Source organism: Zonotrichia leucophrys, chromosome 3 (genome assembly GCF_028769735.1).
Source record: "Zonotrichia leucophrys gambelii isolate GWCS_2022_RI chromosome 3, RI_Zleu_2.0, whole genome shotgun sequence".
Lineage (NCBI taxonomy): Eukaryota > Metazoa > Chordata > Aves > Passeriformes > Passerellidae > Zonotrichia > Zonotrichia leucophrys.
Genome location: NC_088172.1, coordinates 35,305,240 through 35,325,324, shown reverse-complemented (window position 1 = coordinate 35,325,324; position 20,085 = coordinate 35,305,240). Strand labels below are relative to the sequence as shown.

The following is a 20,085-nucleotide window of genomic DNA, read 5'->3' as shown; positions in this document are numbered from 1 at the left end:
CAGATTACTGGAGCCTGGAGAGAAATGTGCAATTTCTGCCACCAGAACTGGGAGTACATTTGATCTGAGCGCCTCAGGCAAATCCCTTCTCTTCTCTGCATCTCAGCTCCCCGGTTCCTGGAGCTTTGCAAAGCCTGACATGAGACACTGCAGAAATGCAGAAACGCAGAAAGTCGTGAAGCAGAAATGCAGAAAGTCACAGAGCAGAAACGGCACGACAAAGGCCAAAGAGATGCAATCACCTCAGATTGTTTGAAGATGGTTATTTATTCATTCTCACAGTGTTTCAGGAGTGCTGAAAGTCTGATGCTGAGAAGCCTTAACTGTGACAAAGGTCCAATGGTTGCCAACTGAGTATTTGCTTTAATCACATTTGATGTTGTTCTTAAAGCTGCCTGCCAGCTCCTGGAGTCATTTGATTATATACAAGTATTACTTCAAAGCAAACAAGCAATGGATACATTTTTATTTGTTTGTTTCACTGTTTATAAGTGATATTTTCTTAGAATTTGCAGCGTGAAGGAAATGCACAGTACTTACGTTTGGATCTAATTTTCATGAAAATTGAATAAAAACAGAAAAATACCAGCCACCTAAATCATTTCTGCCCCTCAGTAATTAAGTTTCCATGAAGGGAGGGGAAAAAAACAGAAAAAGAGAGAAAAAAAACCTTGCTATTCAGCCAACTTTGTTTAAGATATATTTCATAAATCAGCCGTGTTCAGCTTAAATCAGCACAAATGAACAGAGAAGCAGAAGCCTTGAGGCAACTGTTCAGACACCTGAGAAATGACAGCCAGAAGTCAAAGCCAGTGAGGGAAGTTGGGTATCAAGTTTTTTTAAAGAAATTCAACTTGACTCATTATAAAGGCAACAGAGGAAAATAGGTGGGATGGGGATGAGACATACAAGCAGAGACGAGCATTGCTCAGCTGGGGGAATCCAACACACATGGATGCGAAGACCTGGAGGACTCAAACACAAGCCTGGCTGAACTAAAGACACCACTGCTCTGGTCTGAGCTGACAGGAACCTCAGGGACTGCACAGCTTGTCAGATAGAGAGGGCATGCTGCACACTGAGTCATACTGCTCATCCTTCCCCTCCTCTCCACGAGCTGCTCCTGAGAGTAAAACCAGACAGAGACAAAACTTAGCATCTAATCCTGAGCACAGTAAGGGAACAGCCAGACTTCAGCAAATCACCATCTCCTACCGAGGCAAAGCTTGGTAAAGAAAGGAAACCTGTGGAACTACAGGACCCTTGATATGCACACAAAAAATGAGAATTTCTTGATGTTAGCCTCGTTCCAAAGATAGAATAAGATCCAATTCAGATTCCCCAAAATCTGTAAAACCATTCAGAAGAGCCACTGATCTTAGTGAAAGGCAAACCCCTTCAAGTTAAAAACATCAATGATAACCTGTACTAAAATAAACAGAGTATATCAACTAATTTCATCTCAAGGAAAGCAACCCAGACTTTCAGTCCTTCAGCTAAATTCCTATGGGCAGCAGTCTGGAGAGGTCACAGAAAACTGCAACAACTGCTCAGTGAGGCGGGGAAAACGATACCAAGAAACCTTCAGTGTGTTAGCTTGAGGAATAATGCAGTTCTGAAGTGCCACTATCAAATCATCAGTATTGCTTCCTTACTCTGTGCTAGGCACCCAAATCCATGGGAAATACTGGAGACTCAGAGAATGCTCAGAGGACCATGACAACAGTATTATGGATGTGGAGAAGCCTATTTGAAGGCAGACTGAAGACTGGATAGCAGACTTCAGGGATGAAATAAAAATGTAAAATCATCACTAGCAGAGAGAAATCATAACTTCAGTTTCTCTCTTCTTGGTTACATAATAAAGGGAAATTCAATAAAAGCTTCAAGTTACAGAAGAGATAAAAATAAGATCATCTCAAAAATGTCTAACCAGACTGCAGAGCTTGAAGCCAGAAGTTGTCAAGGCCAAAAAAAGCAAGAATTGCCCCAAAGCAGACACATATGACTAAGAACATCAATAGATTAAAGAGTATAGGATAAAACAAATCTTGGTACAAGGTATTAAACTTCTGGGATAACCCCTGAAAGGTATTGTGAGACAAAGATAATTACAACAGCCCAAATCAAAATATCATTTCTCCTTTTATAAATGGTTCCCCTTGGGAACTTCTGGGAGTAGGTATTTCATTAAATGGACCTAAAGTCTGGCAGCTCCATGGTCAGTCTGTTTTTAAGCTTCATCTGGACACAACACAACCTTTAAAAGCACTGAATATTTTTTCCAAAAAAACACTAAGTTAAACATCTTTTTTAAAAAGGAGTATCACAAACTTAAATTCAGACAAAAAAACATCATATTTCCCATCTTTTTGAGGTCACAACTGGACCAATAAGATCCATGTGACAAAGTTCATTCCTAGTGTATATCAATTAACCACCCTAGCTGCTCAAGAAAATATAAAAACTGTAATATTAAAAATTATGTCCTCAAAACATATCCATTTCTCCAGAGGCAGAACTTACTTGCTGTTTCCTAAAATAACAGTTTATTTTAGCAGTCTAAAACCCTGCCAAATTCCTATAATATTTATAATAACAAACAATACATGCAATCACCACCATATAAAGTTAGTTACTTTCAGTGCAGAAGCTACAAATCAACCCATGTAAAAAATTCTTGGGTTGAGTTTTTTTGGTTGGGTTTGTTGTTTTGGTTGGCTGTTTTTTTCCTTTTTGTTGATTTATTGGTTCTTACATCTTTTTTCAGGGTTTTCTGATTAGCTACACCAAATATCCATCCACACAACTAGTTTTCCATTTGCAAAAGAAGATCAAAAAAAGTTCAGATTAGGCACTAGGAAGAGGTTCTTCACTGAGAGGGTGGCTGAGCACTAAAACAGGCTTCCCCAAGAGCAGCTGTCACACCACTGACTGGAGTCCAAGCAGCTCACCTTCTGCGCCATCAGCAGGCTCTCCTTCTCCCTAAAGAGAGTGCTGGTCAGACAAAATGTTGGAAACAGCTAGTTTGGTAATTAAAAACACATGGATTTTCTCCCATCCTGTTCAAAGCTGAATGTCCTGAAAGTATCCAAGTTTTTTGCCCTTACAATGCTGCCAATTCCTTAGTTTATTTGCTTCCTCAAAGCGTAAGTACAATAACAAAAACAGTGAACTTGGTTTTTTGCTTGCCTTATTTTGGAGTTCACAAAATGCAAAAACAGTCTTTTGCTGCTCAGAAACAGATTTCAAGCAAGGCAGTCACCTGGCTCCAAGGAAAGCATCTCCTCCCCCTCCTCTTCCAGAAGTGCCTTAAATCAGTGTTTGACATCAGACTGAGAAAAGCAGCAAAGTAAGCAAAAGGTGACAAGTCGTTCTTTTTAATATAAAAGGCTTCTGCTGAGGCACATTAAAATACTAATTCAAATGCAGAATAATCAGCATCTTTATAAGATTTCAGTCTGGTATTGGCTAAATCTGTCAAAAAACCACTACTGGCTATGTAGCCCTACGAACAGAACAAATAACTCAAGAACTTTGCCACAGACCTACATGCCTCAATGAAAATATGTTGAGGTTACATATGCCTTTGAACATAACTTGGAAGCAAAGGAATTGTTTCTGATACAATAACAGTAGTGCTAACAAGTCAGCACCAAGATACAAACAGCAGTCAGGTCAAATCCTTAAGTCACTCTGTAGGAAACCTAGATACGAGCTTGTTTTGGCTCAGAGTTACACTGAGACCTCACATGGTCCTTCCTAATGAAATGAGAAGAAGCAGTAGCATCTACTCCCAACATAACAGCAGGGAAACCAGATTGCAAGGTTCTTTTGCTAATATGAGTTGCTATCATGTTGTGGGAGCTCTGCACTGTTGCAATAATTGCAGATTTAACAGGCTTTTTCATCTTTCCTACCTTCAGATTCTCTCTCCTTCAGAACAGCTTAGTGCTGCCATCTACTTTTGTTTTTTTTCACCCGAACAGATTTGGGGTTTTTTATGCTAGCAAAGTTCTTAGCAGAGTAACTCACCCACTACGACAACACTCCCTCACTTAAGTCTTTACAGCTGGCTCCCCACGTTTATATGTGGTCCAGCTCATCACCACAGGCAAAATTAAAACCCAAGGAAACAAAATACATATTCACATCCAAAGTCCTTTTATCACTAATTTACACTCGAGCCCTCAAATAGTAATAAAACCCCACAACTCTCTCAAGTCTTAACCACAAGATATCTTTTACAACCCTTGGAGATATTAAGCTACTAAATTCAGTGATGACAAGGTGGCAAAGACATAGGTCTTTATCAAATCATCCGGACAGTTCTAGAAAGCAAATTTATCTAGCCAAAAATGTTATTCAAAGTTTTAGTCCTAGAGAATTAATAAAATTCTTTTATAGGTCATTTATTTGCACAGACACTAACTGCTGGAAAAAAAAAAATTCCTGGCTGAAGGATATATCATCTGAAAAAAGAGGCTGAAAAACATTGAGGTAGTTTAGTAGGAGGCTGCCTGCTGCTGATGAAGCACAGCTAGTCTTGATTAATCCTTCACCTCACTTTTTCATTGCAATCACCTTAAGGTCTGAGCAATTGTTTCCACACAGCCCCGCAGACACCGTTTGGTTGAGGGTCTTCACCCCGTTTTGCATAGCAGAGTGTTCACACCAGAGCCCCATGAAACCCTTGGGATCAGGGGGAGCCAGAGCACCTCGTGCCTCCCCACTAGCAGCACATGGAACAGACAGTGCATCCATCCCTACTGCAGGCACTGCCCAGAGGTTGTGCTCCAAAGAACTACGCTCCTGCCTTGCATCTGGGCCTCCTTCATCCCAAACAAGATCACTGTGGATAAGGGCCACATTCTCAAAGATCACAAAGTCTCCAAATCTCCAATGAAATAATTCAGAGCACATCCCAGACAGACACAGAGAATGCCCTGCAAAGAGAAAGGCTTTTACCACTGCTCTGCCTGCATGTCCTAGCACATGCAGGCTGTTCAGAGCCCTGCCTGGGTTTGCAGCTTGGTCTCAGATGACCCCAGGCCTCTGCTGAGACTGCAAACAAGTCACAGGGGCTCTGCTGGAGAGAATCTATTTATCCATAGGGAATCGAAGGGAATTAATCACATTTTATGTGCTGTATCAGGCCCACGAAGGTCGCACATCTGAACTAGGGCAGCCCAACCTTCAGCACAGATGTCAGCTTCATGAGGAAACACCCTGAAAACTGGCCAGAAAAGGTATTTTCGGGAGCAGATTTCTTTTTTCCCTTCCTGGAGAGCTTTATTTCATAATGGAAAACAGATGAGTAAAAAAGCAAAAACCAAAATCAAAACACAGTTTTTAGAATAAAAATTCATTTCCTAGCTGTCATCCTTGTATTTTGCATATCATGCCTTAGCATTAACTGCTGCCAAACACAAGATGTCAGGTCCATCTGGCAGATGTACACTTCCCCAGCTGCCAAGTGCTTCCTTTAGATCCAGGGGCTTCGCTATGAACTATATTCACAAATTCCAGCCTCCTAAATGAGTAGGGCTCCTGAACAGCAGCCTCTGCTTCCGAGTGCCCTGGAGAGGGGGAGCAAGGCTACACTGCAATCATCCCAAGCATCTGCTGCACTTGTGTGGAGGGGAGGGCAGAGTCCTGGTAACCAATGGCTACACCAGCTGTGGGAGAGCTTTAAGGAATTCCTTTCTCCCCCAGATTATCCCTAAGTAAAATCAGAAAGTATTTAGAAAGCAGAGGGGAAACCCAACCATTCAAGCCTACATCATTACTTATTTACATATAAATACAGCCAGGAAATAAGCATATGTATTTATATATAAACAAAAAAGCTATCTGTACAATGTTTCATACATTGCTTTCCCATCCAATATTTACTACTTTATTCATGACTTAAGGAAAAAAACTTTTTCCCCAAGAAACTGGTGATAAAATGCCCTCTGGTGGGCGTGACTGTGGACCTCTACATCAACAACCACCTCCGAAATACTTTGGAGCCTTCAATATATTCCTGGGATTACTATTTTTAATGGAGTGAGACAAAGCACATACTTGCCTTCCAGAAGAAACAGATACAGCCCTGACTAACAAGCCTGTCTTACTGCTCACTAGCTCTGGATTAGAATAATCTCAAAATTTTTTTAAATCCTGTTAAAATAGAAATCATAACATTATGTAACATTTCATTTTACCTCTCTAGGATATATTTTCATCTTAAAAATTATGTAATTAAGAGAAACAGAAAAGTTCTCCTTTGCCTCAGCATAACAGAATCTTTGTCAACTGAACTGGAGAAAGGAGGGATGGAAAAGAACAGCATTTTCAGAGCTTATGAATCATTTTTGTGCTGTTAAAGTACCAGGCACAACCAGGGAGGCAGCTCTAACTGTACAGGCAAAAAAATAACAGCCCTTGTTCCAGAAGAGTTTATTGCCTCAACAGAAAAATCAAAGACTGAAAAAAAAACCCTCAAATATAAACTGAAGTTAACATGATGTGCTTTATCCTTCAGATGCTCAATAATTGTGGGTGGTGCTTTCATTAATCTGAAACAAGATAAATCTAAAAAAAGAGAGCCGAAGGTTTAAGAGGCAGTGACAGAAGAGATAATGCAGCAACTTGGGAGCAGAGTGCACGTACAGCTACTCTGAGAATATTTATATAGATTTATGTAAAGCAGGCTGCTTTGGCAAACCAGCCACACTGGAAGAGGAGAGAGCTACCAAGCAGATGGGACTGCACAAACCTGACCCCAAAGCAGCCAAAAAAAGCTGCAGTTACACACAGAACTCAAGATGACCCCACATAGTTTCTAGGGATACTTTTTCTGTGTGTGTGTGCAACAGCAAAGCTTCAGAGTGGCAGCTAAATAAAAAGCCACAGAAGAACACTGAGGTCACATGAAGGAAAATGGAAGAACTCCACTGCTTTCCAGATTTCCCTGGAAGGTCTTTGTGCTTCCATTTCATACAGAATATGGCACTTTCTTGGTTCCTCAGGATGGTTAGGTATTTGCTTCCAGATTCCACAGTACAACTTGCAGTTAACTGTTGCTTTATGGCAAAAATATTTGCAACTTTCCTCCATACGTAGAATGTAAAGCATTTCTGTCTTTTTATAGATGTTTCTGGGCAACAAAACTTTGCTCATGAAGTTGCTCCGGGGTTTAAAGAAATTGTATGATTTAATATTCATGCCCTCAGAAAAAAACCCCCAAAACCTATCAAAACCCACTCATTTTTTTGACACGTGCCTTTATCCAAGTCCTGCATCCCTGCTCTGTACAGAGCTCCTTCCCTCTCTGGTGGCAGACAGGTCAGATACCAATGCTTAGAACCTGCTCTGGGCCTGGCGAAGATCAGAAACTTTTCGTGTAAAATTCTTCTTGGCCAACAGCCCACACAGAGATTCAGAGTTACATTTACCATTTTTTCTGAAGACAAGAGTTTTGCAGAGCAATGCTGTCACTTGGTGTTCTCCTGTATGAGCTGTCAGATAATCATTCTTGTAAGCATCTCTAAACATTATGTTGACTGCAGTTACAGCGAAACGTATTCATTTCATTAGATAGTGCAAGCCAAGATTAAACAGTCTATTTGGGCATGTAATAGTTATGCACACGACACCCAAGCATTAATCCTAAATTTCTGCCTGAAATTAAAAGTAATATTAGCTAGGTAAAATGAGCACTGACATTTCTTGGATCCTGTCCTGGTGGTTAATCTTGAGGTTTTATAATCTTTCAATTTTCTAATCAAGATGGCCCAAGGCTGAACAGTTCTGACTGTTGTTAAATTTGCAATCTCTTTTACATAAAAATAAGGGTTTCATGCTTTGTTTGATAGAGTAAAACTATCCACTTAAGCCAACCCTTAACTGGCTATAGTCAAATTCAAGAGATGACTGGTCTACTGATAGCCATGAACTGATAGATTCTAATTTCACGAGATAATATTTTGACAGGAAAAGACTTCTACTAAGTCATGTGTGATGCCATTTTAGTAAAAATCTTGAGGAACTCTGAGCCTGTTCATGTTTTCCTAAAGCTGAATAACTGCCTGATAAACAGTGCAGCCTAAAAATGGGAAGGCAATGGTTAACAAGGACTTCCAGCAGGAGTCTAATCAGACCCCTGGCCTCCCCAGATGAGTGCCTGATGATGCCCTGGTTAACCATCACCTCCAGCAGGAGATGCCTGGGCTCAAGCTGCACCTGCACTTCCATCATAAATTAGTGTTTAAGCCTCTCAACCTGACCCAACTGGGTGCCATTCTTCATCTCCAGCCCACGCTCCCTCAACTCTGCCATCAGAGCACTGCAGCTGTATGCAGCTCTTTGAATAAAGATGCCAGCATGGCACAAAGGTTGGGGTTTTTGTTTTACTTGTATTATTCTTGAAATACAATACTTCAGTAACTTAGCTGCTGCAACAACAATATTTGTCTAAGAATAGTTTTTAGAAGGCTTGAAGGATGCTGCTGTGAACTGTTCAAGTGTGATATTGAAACAGTGAATTTAAGGAAAACTTGCTTCAATTTCTTTTTTAGCAAGAACATACCCTATACACACACAAATGGGCTTTCAAAATTTCTCTCTGAGACAGAGGAAAACCAAACCAAAATAAAGAGTATTAGGGCAATCATAACTCTCCCTTCATCTCTGGCTGCAGATCTGTATCCAAGTACCACTTCTAAAGTCAATCTCACAAGTTAGGGACTGCAGGCAAGCCTTATTATTTCCTCAATTCCTACACCATTTCTAGGCTCTTTTTTTACCTTCTCCAAGTAACACAACTTCTCATTACCTTTTAGTTCTCAGAGAGATGAGGCTGTAATGTTGCAAAACTCAAACTATCCAGAAGTTTAATCATAAAACTATACACTTTTCTTTCAAAAAGGAAAAAACATACTAGGCAGGAAGCTTTATTTCAAAGATTCAATAAACTTAAAGAATGGGTAGAACATTTATCTAATGTTTTCAGGATACCAAATATAACATTATTTGACTGCATGGACCTAGGTCAAGGACAAATTTGGCCCATTTTATATAATACAGAACTGAGGGGAAAGAAGAATGGGTACTGAAGCAGCTGGACCATACACATCAGAAACTAGCAAATATTTCCTTCCCCCTCTCTTCCATTTGCTGTCATCTACTGAGATTTGCAGACTTTTTCTTCAACCTCAAGACCTTCACAGTTGAATTTCACAAGTGATTTGTTCCTCAGGGTAGAGAAGCACGGTGCAACATCAGATACATATTGGAATATGTCAGCTCCACAGGTGTTAACTAGATCGGGATTTGGTCCACAGTTCAGCAGCTCCTGTGACAATTCACACATCAAGATCAACTGAGAGGTTCCCCAGGAGGTCCCACGCAGCCACAACCCACACTCTTATGTGCTACAGGCAGCTTTTAATCACATCTCATTACATTTGTTTGCAGTCTTAAGGCTCAGACCTTGGAAAGCAAGCGGGAGGTTTTTACTTTCAGTCTCATACAAAGACCATAAGGCATAAAATGTTGGCACAGACAGCCAAAACCTCACGAATTCTGAATTTGAGAATGGGCATTCAATCCAGCCTGCAGAAAATCTAGACTAGCATCAATGTAGAAGAGATAAGAGTTAACTCACCAAAGATCAAACCCAACTTTCATTTACGCCTATGCAACATTGATTTCTGTTAACTACATGTGTGTAACCGGGGGCAACATTTGATCTGAAGCCTAGTACCTTGATGCCCAGCTATTGTAAAACAGAAGCAAAAAGGTAACTACAAACATTTGACTGATGTTGCCTGCAAGCAGGGCATTGCAGACAGCTCTACTAGCAATTCATATTGACAAAATTAAGATGGGGCATGGCAAACCTCACTACTAGCAGTAATTGCACAAATATTTGGAGTGTTCTTAAAAAAAAAAAAGGAGAATATGACACTGGGGAAAGGCAACACAAAGCCACAGACCAAGAAATAAGCTACTACATGCAAATACATGCAAGCTTCTCCCAAGTTAATTCTCCTCTTAATGGAATATTGATTGGTATGCTCAATGTTTAGAAATGTGAAACAGTGTGGGGGTGAGAAAGAAGGGAAGACAGAGCAGTGACTTTTGTTTAAATGATACATACTTTCCTCATATGATCAGCCAAAAATAGCATAATAAAGAGGGCAGCGCAGCACATTTAACATTTTGCCTTGCATTTTATTAGCAAGTCTGTCAGAGATGACCTGGGAGTGTTAGTCACACAATTTTTGTGCCCTTCTACAGGAAGGAGGCACAGCATTTTTCATAACCTCTCATCACACAATATCCTCACTGTTTCTGGTATTTCTCTACTCTGAGTAGGATGGATTGCAAAGTGTCTGTGGTAGTAGAGAGGCTTTTCAGATGAAATCTATTGAGCTGTCTGCACAACTGGGGAGAAACCCACTGTCTGGGGGGGAAAGCAGGGCAGTCCACTGTCATGAGGAACACCTGGCTAAGCTTCGCTGCATCTACCCCTATCCACAACTGAGAAGAGAGGATGAGAAAGAAACAAGACACATCTTTGAAGTAGATATTTATATGATCCAGTTATTAAATAAACCCCTTAAAATATAACCAGTATTTCATAATCAAGCACTCACTTACTCCAACCTTCCAGAAATTTCTCCCTACTCCAGTAAATTTTACTGCCAGTAAAATTTCAGGAAAAGTGTTTCTTCTATTATTTTCCTTCTTTCATTCATGGAGTCTTCAAAGATATCCCTTATAACCTCCAACTAGTCTTTTTAAAAAGCCACTCAATAAGAGGGCAAAAGTAAAAGAGCCTCAACCACAAGAACCATCCTCCAACGCCATCAGAGTTCCTGGCCCTCACAATCCAAGCAAAAACTTCATGCCAAAGAGCTCTACTGAGCCACCCCATATTAAGGATACACTTAAGAATATAGGCACTGCCAAGGAGCCATTTTACTGTGTATAGGTCAATACAGCTGAAATAGTTTATACATTTCACATACATGTATATTTTTGTGCTCTACTGCTTGTATTAGAACATAAGAAACTTCATACAGAATGAGCAGCTTCTCTGCCACTGCTCTTCCAAACTTTAAGAAGAGTTAATGAATAAGCTTAAAAAGATATTGCTTAACTTCATTCTGCAGCATTTCATATAGTTTCAAAAGTATTTTCCAGACATTTATATACCCAACAACATTTTGTAACATGAAGTGTTCCAATTTGGCATTGTTCCACCCTTGGCAGGCAAGAGACAATAAAAAAAATCAAGAGAAAGTGAAAAATGAAGTTTGTGAAGTATACAATATGTTAGGAATCATTTAATGAATTCAGGTGCTCAACAAGCTACAAATCAACCGAACTCCGCAATACATATAGATTTCAAAGCACAGGTAAACACAGCTGCATCCACTTCAAAGTTATTCCATGTCATGTGATTACTGTAATGAACTTCCTGAACTCTTTCACCTCTCCTTTTGATCTGAGGTTTACCTGTGGCTGGAAAAACTAACTGCAGTTAAATTCTTCTCCCTCTAATTAAGGGAGAAAGCATGTTTAAGCCTCAGACTGAGAAAATAAACCTTCCTCTGAGTGGCTGTAGCATGCTGCGATCTGCAAATCCACCAGCATTGCTTTTGCAGACCAAAAACAAAATCCTGCAACAAGGTCTGACAAAGCAGATCTTAGAGCAGAATTATCCAATTTAAATATTAACTACTCATCAGCATGGACTTTAAGAAGTGTCTGAAGCAAAAGGCCTTAAATCACACCTTAAACCCAGGATTTCTGAAGTCTGCCCTGTCATGCAGATCTGGGTTTTAGGGTGGAGGTTTTTGGGTTTGTCTGGGGGGGGGCTTTAAAATAAAAAACAGGACTGGAGATTGCTAATGAGTCTCTCTCCAAGATTCAAATATGAAGAGACATATGAATAGAGTCCAGCTCAACAAATTAGCCTCTTCTGAATTTGAGTCCTACTACCAAACATGGTTATTGTCTCAGATACCGCCATATTAACTTGAAGGAGTCTTCACAGTATCTCTCAACTACTCTGAGAGTCCAAGAAACACTCCTGCCACGGCATACTTAACAGCTTTTAGTTAACAGCAATGTTGCAGAGGAATTTTATCAGTGGCAGATTTTCTTGCAAACTGTAGCGCTAAACGAGTTCCATTGCACACCTTGAGATATAATCTGCTTCCCAATCAAACTGTGTACTACCTGTACTTATGGAGAGCTCTAAAATTGGAGACCAACCCAGAAAAAACCAAACCTGAACAGAAATCCCAGCTCACCATTACCCATCACATAGCATATTGTAATGAATGGCAGGGAATTAAAAACACAAATCACAGAGCGCTACAAAAGGAACACTGAGTTCATTTTAAAATAAGTCTTTGTCTATATTTCAGCAGACTCATTCACAGAATCAGTATTATTATTGCAAGCCAGTACTATACCTGAAATTTAAGACCACCAAAAAAAACTGTTTTTCTGATGTTAATACCAATTACGGCCAAAATCCAAGTTGTGAATATCTGAAAACCCAAACCTAAGCATCACACATTAAAAAAAAAAAAAAAAAGGCAGGCAGCACATAAAAATTAGACAAAACGGTCCCATGTTCCACATATCCTAATCCACAACATAAAATTATTTATGGAAGAGTGTGACTAGGAATTCAGTTACTGTCATTTATCAGATGGTCAGGACAGCACAGAGGTAACTGGCTGCATAACAACAGCACTGGGAAGGTTTCTGGGCACCGCTGGCACCAGCTCTGGTTTCACTGTACCAGGTACACGATGCATATTCACACCCTGGGACACACCGGTGATTTGCAAAAACCTGACAAAGGCGTTCCCATAGGAGATTTCTAATCTATTTCCTTTTAATGTCTTTATAGCTGAGGAGGAGTTCTTTGTACTTCTGGTAACAAAGGAAACACAGAAGTGACAGAAGCATGTCAAAGCTGTTTATGTTTCATACAGCCTCACACTCGGATTTGCTGTTGGCAGTTTACTTCTTGGGAAGAGCATCTTAAGCCTCCATGTAGGAGTTCCACCTTCCTGCAAGTAACTTTATGGAAGAGTTAACTGCACAGAGGGATATTGAAATTCTCCACACTGAGTGAGCCAACATAAAACAAGAGAAATTATTTTAAAAATATGACAAAGGGTTAATGCAGTAATTCAGTTACCTGCAGGTATATTCAACAATATCTAATTTGTATGTTTATGGGCTTTAGGATATAGGTTTCACACTGTCTTTCTTCTGCCGAGAGGTGAGTACATTAAGAAAGTGGTTAGATACACAAATCACAGAACCTAATGATACTATGCCATATTTAAAATTACTGAATCAGCAAACTGTGCAAAATGGAAGATTTGGAAGGAAACACGAAAAAGCAGAAGGACCAAGTAAGTCACTAACCCATGCTGAGATTTTTAGCTAGCTGGAATTTCGACTGCGGCACAAAGAATTAGTGATCTGAAGGTGATGCAGACGTCAGTGCTGCACTATAAAGTTGAGGCTCTGCAAGCAGAGCAGCTTTGGGATCAGGCCCTCACCTGTGTGGGCTCCCTGGGACCATGGCCTACAGCAGCAAATCCAAGTCATACCTGGAGTTTAGTGGACAAGTCATTACAAGAACTCAAGTAAGACCATGTTCAACCTAAAGAAGGGATGATAGAAAAACTCAACAAAAACAATAAAGAGAGACCAAAGCTTCAAAGTGCAGCAGAAAACTCCAAATGAGTTTTAAGATAAAAAAAATATTGCACAATAGGGGTATGATGCAAGTTACAAGGGTTGAACAAGGTGGGGCAGCCAGGAATGCCTCTCTCCATTCAGAGATCATGGGATACTTTTCCCACCCTAACGCTGTGTATGAGTTTTCACACAAAGACAAGAATGGAAGGAAAAAATTAATTATTTTGGCCCTTTATTTAATTTTTTTTTTCTGTGCTTCAGAAGAACTGGGTCCATCAGGTATCGGAACTAAATTAAAAGGTCAGGAAAACAAGTAGGCATGGACAAGACTGAATTGCAGATGAGCACGGCGAAGGAGAGACACGCACTGGGATAGGCGCCAACAACTGCAAACACTCACGGTCCGATCCTGGTGGCTGCCAGTGCAGCCCAAAGCTGAGCAGCTCCCAGGGGCAGCACGGAGCGCTACCTGGCACAGGAGGATGCATGGGAGCAGAGCAGCATCGCCGCAGAGACTATCACACAAACCTGGGCATAATGAATTCTGCTCCCAAACCGGCACTGAAAGTGATAGCACCAGACACGGCACTCAGCAAACCCAAAAATCACATCTAATTCCTAGATCCGTGCCTCCCTCTCCTTTCATTGAGAAGATTTCCAGTCAACATACACACTATACACTTTTTATTATTGTTTGAAGAAGAGCAGCAACGCCGGCAGCATGCTAATTTAGAAACCAAGACAAAACAGAGCTGGTTACTTTCTTCCCTCAGATTTCTGCTTCAAAAAAACCAATGAACAAGGGTTTGTTCCTGCACACCACCACTTTTTGTTTCGTTTCAGCAAGACTTTGACAAAATCTAATTCACTGTGCCATGTATTTAATATATTGGGTATCTGAAGTATGACCATCACTCAATAGAAACGTAATTAAAAAGTGACAAAACTAGATCCCCCCTCCCCAGCATGCAGATGAAAACCAGTAACCCTGCCTCTATTTGTAACCATGACAACTATAGAATATTTTATTTCCGTAATATAATTCACACTGAACATTTGCTCATAGGTTTTGTTGTTAAGGGAAAGGTTGACACACTGTGCACACATTTCATAAGCTACTGGAGACAACAAATGCAGGAAAGTCAGGCAGTTTGAGACCAAGAGCCCAGCTTGTATTTCAGAGTTCATTTAACACCCTTCATTGTATGCAAAATGAACACGAACAGAAATTCATCCAAATTACGTGTTACAGGTCATTATTTGCAAGACAAGGACTTGGTATGACAGGATGTTTTTCCACTTTTAAACAAATCACAGTGATACCCTCATTTTTTCAGAGTTAGTTATTCAAACACCAAATATTAATTTTCAATTAAAATACCTTAGGCATTATTAGGAAATAGCAACATGGATGTTATGGGGGAAAAAACAGCTATGCAAACCAAGGAAATGAAAAGCACAGTTTACAAATGCAGGCGAAGTCTCATTCTGGTAGAGTCACTAAATTATTTGCATAGTTCCAATATTTCATCCTAAACTGAAGTCAACTTCTAGAAATACACACAATAAGAACAGGTTATAAGAATAAACAAACAAAAAGCCACAATCCTGAACATTACTCAGAGAAGATTAAACAACCTCCCGAGCATAACTAAAGTTTGACGCAGATAAGTCAGAGTAAAATATTGCTGTACTTGATTTTTCTCCACATGGGCAAAAAAAAAAAAAATAAAACTATTAGCAGTTTAAGCTGGAATACAACAATAAGAGACACTCTGTTGCTTTGGTTTGGAGGCAAACAATAATAAAAAAAGAATAAAGTTTATGGAACACTACCCTTTTTCTCACACAGATCCTATCTTTCAAGGAGGATTTAAAGTTTCAGCAGATTGCTAATTATAAAAAACAATAATACTGTTATCTGCAGTCACCTTAAAGCTACAGTAGTTTGGGTTTTTGGAAGTACCTCAAAAGAAGAACCTGATAAATGTGTTTAAATCGGTGCAAGAGATTCACACGTGCCTATACACACACACTGCTCAGTTGTTTTCAAGATCACCAGGAAAAAGAAAGTTTCTTCATTTATCGGAAATATGCTCTATATAATCTTCCATTTAAACAATAATAAGCCTGCAGCAAACATGCATGGCTTTTTCCTTCATTGATGGAAAAGTGATTAAATCCCCCTTAATCTAGTTACCAGAATGCTGTGGTTTTTTCTATGCAGTTTTCATATACAGTAACAAAAGATAAGCAGCCAACTACATGACCAGGGCTCCATCATTTTTGGTTGTGGTGGGGAGATAAATCTGTCTCCAGCGTTCGAGGGAAATTTTCAGTTTAATAAATGAAACCAGGGGAGGAAAAATGAAATAATCTTGGAGACGATGAGCACACACTGTTTATGAAGTGTACGACAAACACCACCATCCATCTCCACAAGTCCCTTCCTCCAGACCTTCCTCCACCCTCCGGGAAGGCACAGAGACATGAACTCAAAATCCCGGGGATCACAGACCTGCATCCTCACACGACAAGGACAGCTCGCCACGTCCACTCAATGTCAAAACAGAAAGTAGCTTTTCCCTCCCAGCCTAAGCCAGACCTTCGGAAAACCGGCACCCAAGGGATGCACCTCTGTGCTCCGAACGGCACCAGGCAGCACTCGGCTTCGGAGATAAGTTACAGGAAAACAACCCTCAGAAAAAGAAAAAGAAAAAAAGAAAAAAGAAAAAGAAAAGAGAAGAGAAGGAAAAAAAAAAATAAAAAAGCAAGCATCAATGGAAAAGCACAGCAGCAGCCAAACAAACCTCACACCGGCGAGGACATGTCATCGGCATGGGAATCGTACGAATTGCTTTAATATGCATATACACACAAATATACATATATATGTTTTGGCAACATTGTGCTGAAAAGTTCCTCGTATGCATCACGCGTGGGGATGTGGAGAAGCAGAAGGGGGATCGGGAATGCATGCCAGGCGCAGGGAGAGGACGGGGCTGGCCGAGGCGTTTGGGAAGCAGGCAGGGAGGGAAGCAGGCTGCCGGCGGGGTGCGCGCCGATCCGCGCCAGGCACTTCCGCGGCGGCTCCGGGAGCGGGCCCGGGGATGGGATGGAGGCTCCACCGGGACAGCCGCCCCCGGAGGAACGGGGGTCTGCGGGGACACCGCCGCCCCCGGGACCGAGGAGGGTGGGGGAGAGGAATTGCGCGGTCGCCGCCGCTCCCCGAGCGAGCGCCTGAAGTTGTGGGTGCGCGGCGGGGGCGGAAACCCCCACGCCAAGATGAAAAAAACCCGGAAGAAACCCCAAACCACCACAGCAACATTCTGAGGGCCCGCTGGCCCCTGCACGGCACCCCCCAGGCAGCGGGAGGCACGCAGGAAGTTTTTAATGCGGGCAGCGAGCGCAGGCGCAGGGCAGCCCCAGCCCCGCGATGCCCGGCGCGGCGGGCGGGCGGCGGCGGGGGCTCGGCAGGCGCAGGGCACCGCCGCGCCGCTTACCTCCCTCCGCGGGGGCGCAGGCGGCCGCGTCCTCAGGCGGCGGGAGGATGCACGGCGGCGGGAGGCGGCAGCGGCGGTTTGTGCATCGCAGCCTCCGCCGCTAACGCAGAGCCCCGCGCGGCTGCGGGCGCCGGGAGCCGCGCTGGAGGCCAGGCAGGGAGGCGCGGCGCGGCGGCGGAGGCTGCTGCGGAGCCGCGACCATGCTCCCGTCTGGCCGCCTTCCCCTCACCTACTGCCCGCTTTAGCCAGAGAGGGAGGTGGCCTGGGCGCCGGGGCGAGGGGCGGGCCGGGCCAATCACCGCGGCGGCGGGAGGCGGCGGAGCCCGGCCCGGCCCGCCCCGTCCGCCGCACCGCCCCCGCGGGAGGGAGGGAGGCAGGGAGGGAGGACGGAGCGAGCCCCGGCCCCGCCGCCGCCCCGTGGGGCCGCCCCGCCGCGCTCCCGCCGCGTTCCCCGGGCCGGGCGCAGGTGCGGGCGGCGCCGGGGCTCCGAGAGCTGCCCTCGGCCCGCGGCGGGGACGTGTGAGGGGACAGCGCGATCCAAAGGTCACCGCGCTGCCGCTGCCTGCGGGAAAGTAGCGATACTTGGAAAGAAATACTGCCCCGCTTTATGAAATCACCGCTCCCCCAGGTCCTGGTCCCGGGCCTCTCCAAGTCCACAGGAGTGTTGGAATACGTTGATAGCATTCTTACCCAACAACGCGGGTTTTTTTTGTTTTTAATATCCATCGCGTTCGGAGTCACTAGAGATTTTCCGCGTGGAAATCTGCATCTGTCTCTCTCTTCTGTATAATCTTGTATCTGCGTGTGCTGCTTTGTAGGGATCTCTCTGATGTGCACACAAGCTGCATATGCTGTAGTTTTAAACATAGAACACTTTGTCTTTTATATTTCCTGTAAGCATAAAAATAAGCTTAATCAAATTCTTTTCTCCTTACTTTGCTGGTTTAAAAAAATGCATTTATGCTCTAACGCGTTAGAAGTAAGGCAGTTGTGCCAAATGCCAGCAAAGGGAAGGGAGGGAAGCACACAACCCAGAGAAATGGGCAAATCTATGTTTTTATTGGAAAAGGGACACATGCTGCCCAATGCCTGGAGGAAGCAGGGTGCAGCACTAACAGAGCAATCTCATTTTCTCTCTTCCCAGCCTCGTAAACAAATGAAAATTATTGCAGTGGACTAAAACAGTTCTAAACCCTACCGTCATCATTAATATTAGAATGCTTTTAGCTGAATATGGCCTCACACTGGAACAGGCAGGCTTCATACATTTTTGTCTTTCACATATCGTGGACTAACATTGAAACCTCCAGTCCTGTACATCACAGTGGAGTGTGAGGGTCAGAAGTTCAGAACAGTTTAAAGCTGAATTATTTAGCGCGTGCACACACGACACACTCTTCTGATTTCCACACTGTTATTTCCCCCCCCTCGATTTTCTCCCTTTCGAACAGGAGAGCCCTGCCCAGTGCTATTTGCCCTGGTGGAGCATTATTTGCCCAGCATGTATGGTTGGCCCAGGATCTGACGAAGCCGATGAGAAGAAGTCTCAATGGGACTGTTGACCTAACAAGTAGCATGTCAGTCTCCTGGTGGCATTTGAATGTTCTCGCTGCGAATGCTTCGAGACAGGAGAGAGCATAAAGCAGGGATTCTTTGGAATCCTTAATTAGACACAGTGATTTTGGAGTACTGGCTTCTGCTGCTATCCTCCAGTGCCTAGTACTTTGTTTTGTGACATTGAGGTTAAGGATACCAACCAGCCCTGTTTATTTTTAATAAAATCTTACAATTATATGAGACAGTTCTAGGTTTTATTTATTTTTAGCATAAGTGCTTCCATCTTATCTGCCTCACAGGTTTATAGTAAGGATTTAGCTAATATTTAGACAGCACTTTTAAGCTATGAAGCTCTATATGTCTGTTATACTGACCATTTTCTGCATTTTCAGTTTAGAAAGGTACTTCCATACTCTCACTTCTGGAAGATGGAGTTCAAATCTTGACTTTAGTTTTCCCATCAAATTTTGTCAAATACCTGATTTACAAATGCTGACATTGGGTCAGATTCTGCATTCAGTTACAGGTAATGAATTTCAGAGAATTTCTTGATCCTCAGTGACTTTGCTCTAAATCTAAACCAGTTCGACTCAGAATTAGCATCACAATTTCATATTCATGAAGAATAAGCATTTGATTACATTGAATATACCATTATACTTTAATTTTCTTGCTCCAATTTTATTTTAGTGACTTCAGTAATTTAAGAATAAACTGCTTCATTTTTTCTTTAAATTCCTTTTTTCTTCTCTGCTCTGATTCTGAGATAAAAGCTGGCAGGTTTTGTAGAGAAGGTCAGGGGGCTGAAAAGTTTGGGGGCATCCTGCTCCTGACGAAGTGAAGAAACAGTCTGCAAGTTTTTTAAAAATTAAGATGAATACCTGGATCTGAAGAAATTCCCCATGCTTGGCACGCTATTCCTGGCACTGGAAAAGACCCACTGCTGCTCCCATCCTTTCTCAGCACTCGGGAAATCCTGTCCCTACTCTTACGTAGTTTGAGTTTTAAGGGATGAAAACCTCTGTCCACAAAATAACACTGAAAATAAGAATTCTTCCAATGCTAATGAAACAAAATACCTTTTTCCAGAAACACAGATATTCTTGGGTGAGGGGTATATTTGGATGGGGCTCTGTTTTTTTTTTTTTTAATAGAATCTGTTAAAGGGTTGTGCTTGACAGGTTAAGGATTATTTGAAAGAATCCCAATTTTGGATTAGGTAGCTGATAGCCTGCAAGACTTTGGTGGCTGGTAAAGCTTGCTCCTCTGAAAGAAGAGATTTCCTCTTTTAGCAATA

The 20,085-nt window shown here is 42.2% G+C and overlaps 1 protein-coding gene across 1 annotated transcript in view; it reads right to left on the bottom strand.

Moving 5' to 3' along the window:
- KLHL29 (kelch like family member 29) overlaps nucleotides 1–17,475 on the bottom strand; it is a 388,164-nt gene extending 370,689 nt beyond the window's left edge. The window contains exon 1 of the mRNA XM_064707789.1: nucleotides 17,232–17,475. The gene's annotated coding sequence lies outside the window, so the exon portion shown is untranslated. The remainder of the gene's footprint in view (nucleotides 1–17,231) is intronic.
- Between the last annotated feature and the right edge of the window lie 2,610 nt (nucleotides 17,476–20,085).